Here is a 14,500-nt window from a genome sequence, read left to right on the forward strand (position 1 = left end):
CTTTGTTTTAGTAGCCAAACATCCTCCTTTTTTCCACATCAGTAAAGATTTAAGGTATTGGAATATATGGAGTATAATAGGATAAAGAGATGTACAGCTAACCAAACAAATACACTGCAAACTACATAAAAATGAAAAGTAATACTATTTTTCCATATGTCTTTATACCTATTTTTAGAATACATGGGTTATGCAATGATGAATTCTTTCATTTCTCTTTTCCCTTTCCTTTTTTTAATCTTTTGTATATTTTAAATAATTTTCTTTTAAGCTATGGATCATATTTTGTGAGAGGAAACTAGCAGTTGGGATAGTATGACCCCCACTAGAGACAGTTAGAATCTTTGCCTGCTCATTTTTATGGGTAATGAAAATGACAGTTCTCAGAGGTGGTTGTAACTGAAATAGTAGCAACATGGAACTCTCCTGCTCCCCAAATTCTCAAACTTATCTCTTTTGTTTCTTGTAAGTATCTCTTCAAATACCACCATCATGGAACACTCTTGGAGTCTTACTATATACAATTTCCCTTTCCCTACCAATTTCCATCCCTAATGCAGTATAAGACATACACAGTTTTATTTTTGCAATGACTTTTAGGGTTACACATATTCACTGATCAGTTCTCTGTTTCATTTACAGTTCAAGTTCTAGGATGACAAAAACCTTGTGGGACTCATAGTTACATCTTTAGTGCCTGGAACATAGTAGGTGATTACTGAACCCTGCACGGAGGGTTCACCTCTCCCCATCCAGTAATATGGCATATGGATGCAAGAGAAAGGCAAATAAATAATATTGTGCAGCTGCAGAGCTCTGGGATGGCCAATGTTCTCTGTGGAACAAAAGGCCATGAGTCCAAGACTTCCTGGCTTTTATTGGTATCAATTAGGGAGGAGGAGTCGGGGCAGGGCACAATGGTAGGAAAGAGAAACTTTGCAGGCATGGCAAGTGAAAAGAAACAGATACTTTTGTAGCAGGCACGGAGGCATCCAATCAGGAATACAAGGATAGCTCGATGTACATGAAGCTGGCACATTTACTGCCAGGAAGGTACAATTCTTTCCGAATTCCAAGGTCTCAGCTGGGATTTTCCTCATGTTTTAGCCCTAGAATCTCACAAGTTCTTGCTCAAGCCCCCGTTCCAGCTATGAGCCGAAGGGGCTATTCTCGCCTGCTTGTTGCCACTTTGCTATTAATGAGACTCATTGGGCTTTTGGTCTATGAAGGAAACATCTGTCTCAATATAGCCAGCTCTGCATGTCTCAGGAAATAGGGTTGAAGGAGAGGTCAGGGAAAGATCGAGGCAAGGGACTTCATTTCTCAGGAGAGTGCAACTTGGTGGTATTCCACTGATGATAGTTCCTGGAACATAGTAGGTGATTAATAAATATGTGCTTATTTAATGTGAAACTTTTTGTCCTCTGAGGCTGAGAAGTTCAAAGGACAAGTGTGCAAGAGACTTTCAAAAGTTACTTATAAGGACAAAGAAATATAAAAATCACAAACGGCTTTTATAATATTCTTTCTTATCTTAGTCTATGTTCATTTCAAATTTTTGCTTTGAGCATAATCCAATTTTGAACATTTATTGAATTGCAATGAAAGTGAATAAAATGTAGCTAGTTGCTGTGGGGAAGAATAAATACTGCAGAAAGAGCATAACTTTAACATTTAGTATATATATAAAACTTTTACTGTCAATCTAATACATGCTCAGCAGTGTCAGGCTTGTAAATACAGTTCATTATACTATATATCTTAAAAACTTGACTGTCTAAAATTTTAAATATTATTTCTTGAAATGTCCTTTTGAAAAAAAAATCAGTGTTTACGAAGTCTGGGTCTTTATTAGAAATCTGAAAACTAAAATTTAGAGGAAGCATTTTTTGATATTTCTAGCCAAATCTTAGAAGTGGTAAATGAATGCAAAATACATTTAAATTTGTTAACACCTTTGTTTAGCTCAAGAAATTGTATAATAAACACAATACCTATTTGCTTTATTCTTTTAATAAAAATTATTAATTTTGCTACAGTATGTGTATGAAAAGATCAGAAAAAACTCTAGAATTTTCCATTGCTTTTCCTACTCTGTCCAGTGAGGGCTTAATGATTTTTTACAAGCCCATGGGGGGAAAGAGCACAAGAATACTATAGGTTGTACACGAGAGAATATGAAGAGAGAGAGAGGAAATAAAACACAGTAGAAAGGGTCTGAGATAAGATTGCATGAAAACCTGGAAGACACATTAGCAGATTATTTCTGGCAGATTGGTGATAGAAACATTTAATATGAAGCATGACATAATTCACAATGACAACTGTTCTTAATTTGGAGAGCTCAACCTGAAGTATTAAGCTACCTGGCTATATACTTCATCTAATGACTTTTAATGGCAATGATAAAATTGGCAAATGCTATCTTCTGAACATTTATTGTAGTGAGTTCTGTGGCGAAAAGTTCACAAAGGGGTGATCAAAAGATACAATAAATATTTACATTTTAAACCCAGATTACTGTAAAAGGTACCTTGCCAAGAATGTTGTCATAAGTGTGTTCAAAATAAGGGGGGTTATTCTGAGAATTGATGGTAACGTGTGTGTTACTGTAATAAATTTTTAAATTTAAGCATTCACTGTATTTTATCATCAACTCTTGCTGATCCATTTAGGAAATTTTTGCCAAATAAAAGCATTAGTGTATGCCTTCATTCATTTTATGCCCCAGATCTGGCATTCTGTGACTTCTGGCTGTTCTCCAAAGTGAAAATCACCATGAAAGGTCATTTGGGATCCACTTAGGACATCCACAAAAGCACTACTACCCACGTTCACAAAAGAAGACTTCTAGAAGCGCTTGCCAAAGTGGCAAGAATCAAAGGATAAGCATATGAAAAGTGAGGAGCGCACTTTGAGGGGGGCTAATGGCAATGTTCCCCTTACTGTAATAAGCTATTAAAAATTTAAACAGTTCCTGTGTTTTTCAATCACACCATGTATACATACACATTGCAAAATCCGATTTGAAATTTTTGCCAATCTTATAATTGAAAACATCATAAGTTTTTAATTTTAGTTTAGTTTTTATTTTTTTCTTCCACAAATGTGTTAGATTTCTTTTGCAAATATTTGTTAACTTTTCATTTCTGTCCTGGTTTACTTAATTCACTTACATACTTATTTTCTATCTCATTTAAATTTTTTCATAATCTCGGTGTTAGACTATTATGTATCTGGAACACATCCTTTAATTTTTTCTTATTTTTATTTTGCTTTATAGTATTTCATTGAAATGTGACTCCCTACCAGAATCTCCTCTTTAAAGGCATACAGAGCACAGCCTGAGAGGAAAATGCGAACAGAGCAGGGGAGGGATATAATTTTCTGGATAAATTTGTCCCTGTCTGAAAGGGACCCTAAACCCAGCCCTATTGTTGCCCTATGGATATTTTAGTTTGAATTTGTCAAATTATCTGGCACTTTTTCCAATAACACCCTACTTAATGGTCCTTGTATTTAGGGTCCTTGTATGAATGGTCCTTGTATTACAATCTTAGGTGCTTAAATATTGGCTTATTTCTTACTAAATGAGATCTTCCTGAATAGCCAACCAAAAGGACCTTTAAAATGTTGACTTACCAGTCCTTTGTTTGAAACCTCCATGTACCTTTATGAGCTTGCCCTGAAGGTAATTCCTGATCAGAGACAGTTTCCTCACAAAGTTTGCTGCTTTATTTTTAGCACTAGAGATTTTCAATTTTCATTTCTTATGAATTTTGGCAGCAGATGAGTTATGTGATTAACTAATAGCATCATTAGCTCTGATTTTTATAGCACTTTCAAACACTCTTGTCAAATGCCCGTGGTAGAATTGCTTGAATGTTTGCTCATTTATATTCTTTATATATTTGTGTATCCTGAATCAATATCCCATTGCAGTTTTATAGAATAGACTTCATTTTCAAGTGTCAGCTCTCTATCATCTTAAATAATTTCATGACCAGTGTATAGCTATTCTTTAAAAGTGGAAGATTACTTTAAAGCAGTAACATTAAAATTAGGCATCACTTTAGGGAAAATAACAACTTCTTATAAGTTGTCTCTCATCTCTCTCTTGTACATACACACTTTGATATAATTTTGAACATTTTTCTTATGTAATTTTAAGATCTTTTCTAAACTATTGACATACTTGTCCTCAGATCTACAAGTAATAACAGGAAACAATTAAGAAAAGATAAATTGAAGAATCATACGGTGCTACAAATTGACATTCTGACAGTTAAGAATTTAAAAATCCTTTAATGACCTAGTTCTGCTTATGTTGGCTTGTGGACAGTGGACTGCTGATACAGATATAAACACACCTCAGAATCCTGTGAATCGCCTATAATCCTTTCATATCTACTGTCCAGAAGAGAATGACCATGGATTTTATGGGTTTGTGAAAAAATATTGTGGATCTAAAATGATATTGTCTGATGTTGACCATTTCCCAGATTTGTGACACAGTAAGTATCAAGTGTAAATTTCTAAAAGTTTTTTTTAATTATCACAGTAGAAGATAATCAAAGTAAATAACCAATGAAACATGATCTGTTTTAAAGATACAGACAACTCAAACCACTAATCTGTTAAATAATGTGAGAAATACAGAGTAAAGACACTTTTCTTTTCCTGTAGGTGGTTGTATTCTTCTACTAAAACAGTGACATATTAATTTTCATAATAAATATGACAATTAATTCCCTTATTGCTACCAATTATTGAACACTAACCATGTATTAACCATCTTCATGAGCATATTAAACAATGCCCTATTTTACTCTCAAAATATCTCAAGAATTAGGTATTATTATAATTTTTTTGTACAAGAAACTCTTAGGTAATTGTACAGCTGATGAATGGCTTCACCAGAGTTACAATTCTGGCTTTAATTTTTTCACTCTCTCAAGTTAAGTTCTAAAAAGAGGCTTTTCTTCTGTGTTTTTCATTTGCCTATATCTTGACTAAAATGCATGGACTAAATTACAACAATAGTTTTCCAGTAAATATTAAGATTATGCTAAAATGGCAATATTTTACCACTTAAACTATTTTTAAAATGAATCTAATTTATTCCTAGAAATTTCAGGGGTAAAATGAACTTATAACTGCTTTTCACCAGGAGCCATGTATAGCAATAAGCATGTCAGTGATCAGAGTAGACTTTATTAAACAGCTAAAGAGGGAGATTTGTTTACCTCAGCTAGCTTTGACATTGGCATATTAGCCAGTTTTCCCATTGCCAGACGGAATGCAGCAGTCTCTGAGTTCCTGGATGTCTGAGTACCAAGAAATATTACCATGAAATTGTCCCAGGGAACCAACTCTTTATACAGCACTTTTTGAACAGGTATTCAAAGGGCTATTTTCTCAAGTGAAAGGTAAGCACTTCTGCACCCTTGAGACTGTGATAGACTGACTCTTACCAGTTCCTGAGACAGCCTCAGGGTACCTTCTTCTTGCCTCTGTACATAGTACTGCTTTCTTTTCAATGCATCTAATCTCTTCAGCAACCATTCTTCGTTTGGCCTAAACTTTACACAAGTATCTAAAATTGTTCTGCTTTAATTTTTTCCCCCAGTCATCACTATAAGTCTAGCTAAAAGCAGCCAGCAGTGTTTATGTTGCAGTCTGAGTGCTGGGCTGCCTTGTGATTTCCTCCACCATATCAGTTAGTCCACTGTCCTTAATGTCAGTCTTCTGCAAAGTCTCAGGATTCGGCAAAAATTTGGACAAATTTTTAGGCCAAGATGTAACACACATGGCCTGTAGTCCAATTGCCAGCTTGAACCTCATGAGCATGGACATAACTGTCTGCATTCCTATCAGACATTCCTGCATTGTTTTCTTCTGAGCTCCAGGCAGAATTACACATTCATCTCTGTCTCTCATTATTATTGTCTGTAGGGTTGCTCTAGCCTGCATCTCCAAACCTTTCCAAGCTTCTTTCAGAAATTTGTTCCAAAAGCTTCTGAACTAAAAACTCAGGTATAGTTACAGCAATGTCCCTACTCCTATATTAGTCAGGTTTCTTTTCTTTTTTAGAGGGGCTGGGACAAAATACCTGATACCTACAACTTAAAGGAGGAAACAGTTTATTTGGGTCATGCTTTCAAAAAGATTTTGTCCATGGTCCTCTGCTTTCAATGCAAAACCATCATGGCTGAAGAGTGTGCTACAGCCAAACTGCTGAAGTCATGGAGGCCAGCAAAGAGAGCAGAGCAACAGTACCAGAAGGGAAGGGGCGGGGCCTTACAGAGTACCAAAGTCGTATCTCCGTGGCCCATGCAGACACACACAGACGTATGCTTTACCAATCCCCTGGCCAGCTCTTAAGCAAGTTCAGTTAACAGTTAAACGTAACTCTGAAAGTAGATGAATGAATAAGCAAACTGAGATACACAAGCAATAGGCTATTATTCCGAGTTAAAAAGGCATAAAATAACAAGCCATGAAGAACATGGAAGAAGCCTAGGTATACATTAGCAAGTGAGAGTAAATCTGAAATGATGACACATTTATAATTCCAGTTACAGGACTTTTAAAACAGGCAAACTTACAAAGATGTTCAAAAGATGACCGGATGTCAGAGTTTAGGAGGATGGGAGGGATGAACAGGTAGTGGGCAAACAATTGTAAAGAGCTGCGATACTACTCTAGGATACCATAATGATGGAGGTTTATCATTTTACATTTGTCCACATACACAGCGTGCCAGCACCCAAGAGTGAGTCCTGCTTGTGAACCGTGGACTCTGGGGGAGGATGATGTGTCAGTGTGGGCCCACCCGTGCTCACACCTGTGCCACACTGATGGGCGATGCTGGGGATGGGTGAGTGAAGCTGTGCGCATGGGAGAGGGAGGAGCTATATGGGAAATCTCTGTATTTTCTTCTCGACTTTTTATGAAACAAAGATTCCTTTAGATAATTTTTTTTTATTTCCAGATCCCCCATACTGGGAGCCACTGGAGCTGGAAATTGGTCCTATGTGCAAGGGCAGCACAGAGACACAGTGCCTCAAGCAGTCAAGTTACCTCGGTCTGGAGAAAAACATCCTGCCTGGACAATTACAGTCGTTAGTTGCTAGGCAACGTTCCTCTCCTAATACTAACTTTGCAAGAGTATAAATAAAGGCCCCTACTGTTGGAGTTAGGCCCTCTTACCACCTGACCCAGCTCTTGTGTCTTGTCTTTATGTTCCTCATACCTCCATCCCTCGCCGTTCCTCTCTAGGGTACAAGGAGAGACCAATGAGGTCCACCACATCCCCACATGGAAAAACTGAGGAGAATATTTTAGGATACATCCTAGGTGTTGATACTTTGGGGTGTCCTCTGGGAACTCTTTGTGGACCTAGCAATTGTCCCCTAGAATCAAAGGGGTACTTGTTGGCACTCTTCCTGTTCCTTTTGGACAGTTGATTTTCCTCCATGGGATATGGAGTGGGGATAGTAGTAAATTTGATTTTTTTTTTTTTCAAATGTGACAGACATGTCCTTACATGCCTCCACAAACTCCCAGAGAGGGGTGGAGTGTAAAGTGATCTGCTCACTTGGCTGCAATCTAAAATCACAGCCTCTGTTTGGACAGACATGTTTTCAACTCTGAATAATAAAATCTGGCTTTGGAGGAAATATGTATTTTATTTAACTACTGACCACAAATAAAAAATATTTAAAAAATAAATTTTTGTTGGCAGTTTCCTTAAAAAAGTTGCCTTAAATAGAACAGCTTGACTGGCCACTGTCCAGTCTTATGTGATCTTTTAAAAATTATTTTCACTAACAGGAAAAAGACAGCAAAGGATTTTAGTACATGAAATCAAAACTGTCAAAACATAGTTCCATTCCAAAGTTTTTGGAGAAACGCATGCTCTTTCCTCAAATTTTTACTCCTACACATGGTTTTCATAATATTTGCATTTCTTTCCTTGTTTTTTTTTTTCTTTTTTTTATTCTCTTCCATCCTGGTCCCAAGCTGAAAAATACATATTTTTACTCGGGAAATATTCCTTAAGAAAGTCCCCATTAGGACTTAAAACCTATTAACTATGATATGCTGTGATTAAATTACTATAACCTGAAAGTACAAAATATTAAATTAGATTTATGAAATGGTTAGATATTTTATTTAAAACTGCTTGCCCAATGGTTATATTTTTTTGACAATGGCAAATTTTTGTTGTTGTTAAATAGCATTTGCGAATTTGTTACCTTTAAAGATTGTAATGATATAGAATTTGACTAAATCATTGCCACATCATCAGTCTGCACAATGTAATGAGATCTTGTACAAAATAAAATAAAAGTGGGCTGGGAATGTAGCTTATTGATAGGACACTCATCTAGCATGAGTAAGCCTTGGGTTCAATCTTCAGTGCTGTGAAGTAATCAAAAATAAATCCTCAGATCAAAATCTAATTAGATAGGTATTTGAAAATATAATCTGATATTTTAATGTGGCTGTGTCAAATTAAGAAAAAGCAATTTAAAACAACTTTTTTCTTTTTTTAAAGACAGGATATTGCTACATACTTCAGGCTGGACTTGAGTTCACTCTGTTGCTCATGATGATCTGAAACTTATGTTGATCCTCCTGTCTCAGCCTCCTGAGTGTTGAGATTAGAGGTATGAGCCACCACACCCATCGGAAAACCCCTTTTTATACTCACAATTTCCAGGGAAATATTTCATGATACAAAAGAATTTTTATTTTAGGAAAAGATTCAAAGTTCCCTTAATTACTGAGCTTTCCTTCTATACCTATGTATTTATTGTCTGATCATTAACTGCTCAGGAGAGAGACACCTGAGAAAAAGTGAGGGTTACATTTAAAATATTAGACAGTGCTAATTGGATGTTAATATGGGACACACTATTAATTGTAATAAAAACACAAGTGGGAAACAAGGATTTGATTTACAAACATTAGGTGGCTCACAACCCTGAAGCACATTAAATTGTAGAAGTGGAAGCATGGCTGAATATCACTTTCAAGGAAGGGTCAGGGACTGCCTCGTGGAGGGACTGCTTTGTGAGCAGTGCTTCGTTCTGTGCTGCGGTACTGCCAAGTCAGTGAGCCCACCTTGATAACAACATACTTGATTAGTAAGGAACAAAAATAAAATCAGCATGTGGTAAGTTGAGAACATTGAAACAAAGCAAAAATGTAAAGTCAATGCTTTAGAAAACTCTAAAATGCTATTGAAACCACCTGTGGTCAGACCCATTTGACTGCTGGCCTAACACATATTCTTTGAACCCCCCTGCTTTAACAGTGCATCCTTCTTTTTCTTTTTCCTTTGTGGTGCCGTAGGTTAGACCCAGAGTCTGCATGCTGAGCTATGTTCCCAACCCATGTTATTTTTTGAGACAGCATTTTCAAAGTGGCAAAGTTGCCCAGGCTGGGTTTGAACTTGGGATCCTCTTGCCTTATCCTCGCAGAGTGCTGGGGTTACAGGCATGTGGCATTATAACCAACTTGTCCTTCCTTTTTGACAGAACCTCCGTTCTCAGTTAAAGTATTCGACAGTCAGGAAAGACCCCTGCGAAACGAAGCCCAAGTTTCCTTCTCCCCTGAGTGTTTACCTTAAGAACAAGCATGAGACTTAATCTTGACCTATGAGATTTAAAGCAAAGTGATAGATCCTGAAGGATCTCCTAAGTTGTAGAAAGGTTCACAGCAAAAAGTTATGGTTTTTTTCCTCTTCTGGTTTGGTGTATTAATTCGTGAGACTTAGAGGCTTGGAAACCTAACAGCCACTATGAGACAAGAGGGTACAAATGTGAGAATAAACACCAACCCACAATTACAGCAGAGTGAAAAGATGGAGAAACTGGAGCTTTCCTGGAAATCATCGAATACGAGACCAGCTACCTGACTACGTCACTTCCTCAATTCTTACCATGTGAGATAAGGGTAATGGAGACACTGATCATGAGCGCAGCTAGCAGTCCTCTTCAGTACTTTTTGGCTGGAGAACTCACATCTCCAAGCTGACTGCATGCTTGGAGCTCAGGCCATGAGACTGCCTGCCCTCCACTGCCTCCTGGTCGTGGCACCCATGGAGCCAGCTCACCTCGTCTGCATGAGATTTCCAGAGGCTGATTTCATGCTGTTATTTTAGCAGGCACAAATTTGACCTGCTTGCTAGTGTAGAGTGCTGATTAGTTCAAGTTTCTGCTGCAACAGCTGCCTTGAAGGAATTCTCTTTAAAATGGACTCTAGGGGTCTAGGACACTGTTTGCTCTGTTTTCTATACTTTAGCAGGGTTGAAATCTGCTTCAGTCCACTGCTATGACTTCTATTTTCATTGGGCAGTTTTCCCTATGGGTTGATACTGCTAATCCTGCCTGTAGGACTGGCACTGGGTTGTTTCCATTGACATGCTGTTGTCCTGTTGTTCATTCAGCAATCTTATAGTCCCCCTGTACCCTGTACCAGGAAATCCGTACTCTCACTGTATATTTAGACTGTTTTGTACCATTTCTATGCCAAGATGTTTGGTTGTCTTCCTACCAGCCCTTGAAGTTTTATCTTCCCTCAGGGATGACAGAAACTGCTGGGAAGGTAAAGGCTAATTCATACAAGAACAATTTTCATGCAGTGGGTTCCTCCCAAAAGAAATTAGCTTCCTGCAAAGCTCCATGGAAACGGTTTATATCTAAGTGTTCCAGGCAGTCGGTAATGGTTAACAAACAGGTTACACAAAAGCCCATGATCACATCAGGAAATAAAGTGGTGCTCTTCCTCCGTAGAAGCTGACCAGTAGGTAGAATAGGGCTTGTGCCAACTATTTACCAGACCTTCCTGGCATCGGAGGCCAGTAACTGACCTTACCAGGGGACTGCTTGGTCCTCCCTAGTCAGGAAGCTCCAGTTCAGGAATGTGTCTTTCCCCACTAAAGTTCAGTGTCCAGCCCTGTTAGCTACAAGTTTATGCACCCAGAATGCAAGCACCACTAGGAGTTCTACGTATTTAACACTGTTCCTTCTCATGAGTTTTCTTAATAAGCCAACCTCTGCTGTGTCTTTGTGGTCATTGGTCTTTGACTTTTTAACATTTCGCAAACTGCTCGCTCATTTAGGGAACTGGTTCTGAAGAGATGGAGGTCGCCTGGAAGGACAGCTGTCTGATGTCCTGTTCAGACACCCTTCAGATGTCCTCTTCCTCAACCACAGTCTCCCACTTTGTCCTCTGTTTGCACCTAAGTTAAAATAACAGCAACAATGAGGATGACATATCTGAAAGCAGTGAGCTCAGGTCTGAGACCCACGCCCTCACAAGACAACGAGAAGCAGCTTGAGTAGAGGGGCTGTCGCAGCTGGACTCTTGCCACCCTTACTTTCTGTACCCCATGCTGGAATGTGAGTGCCCCTTCTCATCTATTGCACTGCCTTGGCGTGTAGCACTGTTTTTCTACATCTTTTGTGACAAAGCACAAACTATCCTCTCCAAAATTATTACCCTCTCCAAATCCTATATTCTATTTATGACCATTTAGATTCAAAGTTAGGTTATAAATAGTCCTGGTTTCTGTAACCAAATGTTTGATGGGTGTCACTAAAGCACAGTGGCTTTTGGATTGTGACAGTGAGTGTTTGATAAATAAGTTAATGTGTTTCTTTTTTTTAAAATCAGACATAAATTAATTTAGTGGTGTCACTTGAGGTAGCCCTACCAAATTATAGCCTAAGGGTCAAGTTTGGAGCCTGTGAGCTACTGCTTGCAACTCTTGCAGCAGAGAACTCTGGCCAGAGCAGGTAGTTGGCAGTGGATAAAGAAAGACTTTGAAGCAAGCAGTGCTTGGTTTTCCAGGGAGCTATGATGCCCACAGTAATTGAGTTCTCAGTTCTTCAGTCGAATTATTTCAGTGTTTGAAAGATACAGAGGCTTATGTGGTAGATGGTGTATGCTGTGAGTAAGGCACAGAACAACATTAGCTGAGACTGGAAGTATATTGGGAATATAGGTTGGGTCCAAGAAAGATCAGTACTTGTACATCAGGATGAAGTATTTACATTGCATTTAAAACACAGAGAGCCATCCCAGAAGTCTTGATTCTTTGGTTTGATTTAATTTGATTTGATTCAATTGCATTTGTTTTAAATGAATGAATTGGAGGATGCTTTATTTCTCCATCCTTCCTTCCTTCCTTTCCTCCTTCCTTCCTTCCTTCCCTCCTCCATTCCTTTATTTTTTTGTCTTTCATGAGTGATGAAATAGACAGGGACCAAGTGATAATGCAAAATAGAGAGGAGATAAGGGTAGAAGAGCAAAAACCCTGATAACGTGTGAGGAAGAACTATAAACAAACGCAGAGGTGTTGGCCTTGAACAGGGACCACATCTTCCCCATGCACCCAGGAAGAAAGAAGGACATGCGCTCACTTTGGGAATTAGCAGTAAGAATTTGAGGGATTTTCTGCTTGATCGTTATTTCAAGGGATGTGCAAGAAAGATGACAGAATTGAAGATTATCGATTTAATTTGGAGATTGCAACTTTATGCAAATGTCAGTCGGCTTGGTTATGTGATTCTCTTAATCAATGTCCATCTATGTGTGCAGAAACAAGGAAAGTTATGTAAATCCTTATGGGCTGTTTAGATTGTACAGGCCATTAATGAGGTGACCAAGCAAATCAAGTGGAAAATAGAAATGATAGAACCTGACACGAAAATGAAGGGGAAAATTGCAGGCTGGATCTCCCGCTTGTTGAAAAATTGGTGTAGTGAATGGATGAAGAGTTTCAGCCAAGTCAAAGAACTGTTTCTTATGAGTAATTTTAAATTGATAAATTAGGATGCTAAGAAATGATAGTTAAGAGGTTAGTTCATAATATTTAGTGAAATGAAACAGACACACAAGCTTCAGTAGCACGTAGTTTATCCTTCATGAGAAAACCTAAGTATAAATGAAAAGCAAAATAAAAGGTAGGTAGTAGGAAGTACAGAGATAGAGAGAGAACCAAGAGAAAGGAAGGAGGGAAGGACAGGAGGGAAGGGGATGGAATCAAGATGTGCTGTGTACTTGTGCCAACTCGTATGATGAACATAATCATTATGTATGGCAAATGCATACAATAAAAGGTTTTCAAAGTAAGCTACTTTCTATTGAGTTAAATATTTTCACAATAGCACAACTGAGAGCTGCTTCATGTTAAAGGTGCATTCTAAGCCTGGTGTGGTGGCACATGCCTATAATCCCAGCACTTGGGAGGCTGACGCAGGAGGATCTGTGTGTTTAAACAGGTCAGTCTTAGCTAAACAGTGAGCTCAAGGCCAGCCTGAGCTGCATAGTGAGAACTTGTCTCCACAAAAAAAAAAATAGTTCATCCTTGCTGGGTGTAGTGGCACATGCCTGTGATCCCAGCACTCAGGAGACCCTTTCTCAAGAAAACAAACATAAAAACAAACAAACAAAAAAAAAGGGTGCATCCTTTACACATCCTTAAGGCAGGACCCTGCTGTGTTATTTATTGGTATTTCTCCATGTCTTCCATAATTTTCTGAAAAACAGTTTGTATTTCTCCTAGAAAGCTTCTGAACCTTTCTCAAAGAAGAATGTGCTCTGTTTTATCAGAAAGGGGCCTTGACAATGGCTAACACGGATTCATGCTTCCCTTTTGACTTGAAGAAGAGGTAATGTATCAAATTAAAATATCAATGTACAGTGGTGCTTCAGTTTATGATCTTTATTTGTTTTATGATTTGGGAAAAGGTGGCTGCTTTTCTGTTTGTGCAGGGAAGATAGCTGTCATCATGTTTGTCACCTGATGTAGAGTTTGTAAATAAGAGCAAAATTTTGTGTAATGCTTTTTCTTCGAGAACTGAATTGTTTGTGAACAGATGCATTTGTGACCTGAGGTACTACTTTATAGACTGTTTTCAGTGGTATATTACAAATGACTGCGTTTTCCATGTTAATATTGGAAGAAGAATATCCTAAAATGCTTTTAAAGTGAGTCTGTAAATGCAGAACCATTTTCCTTGATACTTGAACATGTTTTACTTGTTAAAGCTACTGGTCCCACAATTAAGAAATATCATACATTTAAAATTTTAAATATCATTTTAAAATATCATATATTTAAAATTTTAAAGCATAAATTTAGAGAAAATATTTGTTTACAAAATTTCCAATGCACAGGATACCTAACAGGGCATACAAACGTACACACAGATAAACTGAATCTCTCGAAAGCAGCAAAACGAAAACTATGGAAGTGGTCCCTTATATTGCATGTCATACAGTAAAAGAACTTTAAGCTTTGCAAAAAGATCATTTGAATGATTTCTTTGCACAGAGTAGGATAATATTGTACAGTGCCTGTTGATATCTGAGTTTTGCAGTGGAAGTTATAATCTGATTGTACCTGCACTAATAAACAATTTAGACCTATATTAGAAGTTATATATTTATGAATCTATTTTAAATTCATAGCCACATTTCT

This window comes from Chinchilla lanigera, unplaced genomic scaffold (genome assembly GCF_000276665.1).
Source record: "Chinchilla lanigera isolate Chin_1 unplaced genomic scaffold, ChiLan1.0 scaffold00002, whole genome shotgun sequence".
In the NCBI taxonomy this organism is placed as follows: Eukaryota; Metazoa; Chordata; class Mammalia; order Rodentia; family Chinchillidae; genus Chinchilla; species Chinchilla lanigera.